At 37.7% G+C, this 2,082-nt stretch overlaps 1 long non-coding RNA gene across 1 annotated transcript in view; it reads right to left on the minus strand.

The window, feature by feature from the left end:
• Positions 1–879: 879 nt before the first annotated feature.
• LOC104996784 overlaps positions 880–2,082 on the minus strand; it is a 179,532-nt gene continuing 178,329 nt past the window's right edge. The window contains exon 3 of the long non-coding RNA XR_826244.1: positions 880–1,023. This is a non-coding gene — a long non-coding RNA (uncharacterized LOC104996784). The remainder of the gene's footprint in view (positions 1,024–2,082) is intronic.

Raw genomic sequence — 2,082 nt, forward strand, 5'->3', positions numbered from 1 at the left:
AGAATTAATTATGGGCCCTGGGACATTTGCTTTTCTGCAAACTATTGATTTAATCTCACCATCAAATTGCCCAACATACCTGGGTGGCTCAAATGGTAAAGAATTTGCCTCCTATGAGGAAGACCGGGGTTTGATCCCTGGGTCTCGAAGATCCCCTGGAGAAAGGCATGGCAACCCACCCCAGTATTCTTGCCTAGAAAATCCCATGCACAAAGTCTGATGGGCTACAGTCCATGAGGTTGCAAAGAGCTGGACACAACTGAGTGACTAATACTTTTACTTCACTTTCATACTTTACAGTCCTCTCGCCTCTCACCTCCAAGTGCTTCTAATTGAAAATGTTGCAGACTCCTCATGAACATCTCCATCATCAAAGTCTTGGCTTAATCTCCTGTCATACCTTACCTACATTGGTACAACAGCCTCTTCAATAATTTCAGTTTCCTGCTTCAGAAATTGCTACTCCCTTCCATCTTTCCTTTCCCTACAACTAAGAACTTTTATTTTTTACTTTCTATAATTGAAAATTTGAAACCTATAGGAAAGTAATGGAAAAAATCAAATAAACTCAGGTATCCATCAACCAGTTTTAACAGTTCACAATTCACAACCAACTTATTTTCATCTATAGTCTATCCCTGATTGTATTAGAGCAAACTCCAGGCATGGTATCATTTCAACTCTGAAGAATATAAGAAAGAAACTTAAAATCTTATTACAAAACATTATCACACTTAAAAATTAAATATAATTTTTTAACAGCAAAATGTCAAGCAGTGTTCATAACTTCCCTCACTGTCTTACACATTTTTATTTTACAGTTTGAATCAAAGTCTAGATAGGAACCATAAATTGCAATTATTTCCTTATTTTTCAAGCATCTCTTACTCTATGGTGCCTGCTCCTTTCTTTCTTTTGTTGTTTTTATGGTGGTGTAAAACAAGAAAACCAAGAATGTTGCTCACCATTCTGTCCTACAAGGATGAAATCATCAGCCACTGCAGTTCCTGATCAACAGTGCACCTGAGAGAAATTTAGAATGAAAAACAGGGTTAGATACTCTGTGCTTTGGACAAGCAAGCCTCTTAGATAAGATGTATATCTCAGGAAGAATTTTAATGAACCCTGATACTTCCATCTCCCCATACATAGAAATACACTAAAATCATTAACTTGAATTATTTGTTCTTTGTCAATAGCAGTAGTCTTCTACCCAGATGTATGCTTGACTACATGTTTTCCCTAGCCAAAAGTCATGTATAAACTGGCCTGTTGCTTAACTCTTTGGAGCACTTCCCTCAGAGCTACTGAGAGTCCATCTCCTAGGCTATCAGTTCAGTCGCTCAGTCATGTCCTCAGCAAAGTCCTCAAATAAAACTTAAACTCCCAGCTCTTTTGTAGTGTGTTTTTCTTTCAGTTGACAATACTAGTTGAAGAAAATGTATTGTTTGTTTTGTGTGAGTTTTTATAATTACATTTTCATGATTTTGTTTAACATGTTGGTTAGTTTGCTATGTACCTATAAATTGATGATCAAATCTAGAGGTTTGATCTGTTTTGGATTTAATACTTTAGGCAAGAAAATTTCATAGGTTTTCTCATATGCTTGCGTGAGAATGGCTTCTCTTTTTTATGTTACCTAGTTCTATTAATTTATGAGGTATTACAAGCCAAATTGTCATACTTTATCATTTCTTCTTCATTTACTAGGTCAAATTGCCTATAAAGAAGAAATTTCCCTTATCAATTATCTGGTTACCTTAAACCATAGTTTTAAGCTTCTTACTGAAAATGCTTCATGATCCAGCTCTGACCTATCTTGTCAGGATTAGCCCCCTTCCTCATCACATGCATGTTTTCCCCAGGAGTGTAATGGTTTACAAGAACTAGGTTTCATGATCTTTTCTTGACACCCCCAGATCAGATTAGATCAGGTCAGTCGCTCAGTCGTGTCAGACGTTTTGCGACCCCATGAACTGCAGCACGCCAGGCCTCCCTGTCCATCACCAACTCCAGGAGTTCACTCAGACTCATGTCCATCGAGTCAGTGATGCCATCCAGCCATCTCATCCTCTGTCGTCC

Source organism: Bison bison, unplaced genomic scaffold (assembly GCF_000754665.1).
Source record: "Bison bison bison isolate TAMUID 2011002044 unplaced genomic scaffold, Bison_UMD1.0 scf7180017864298, whole genome shotgun sequence".
NCBI classification, from domain to species: domain Eukaryota; kingdom Metazoa; phylum Chordata; class Mammalia; order Artiodactyla; family Bovidae; genus Bison; species Bison bison.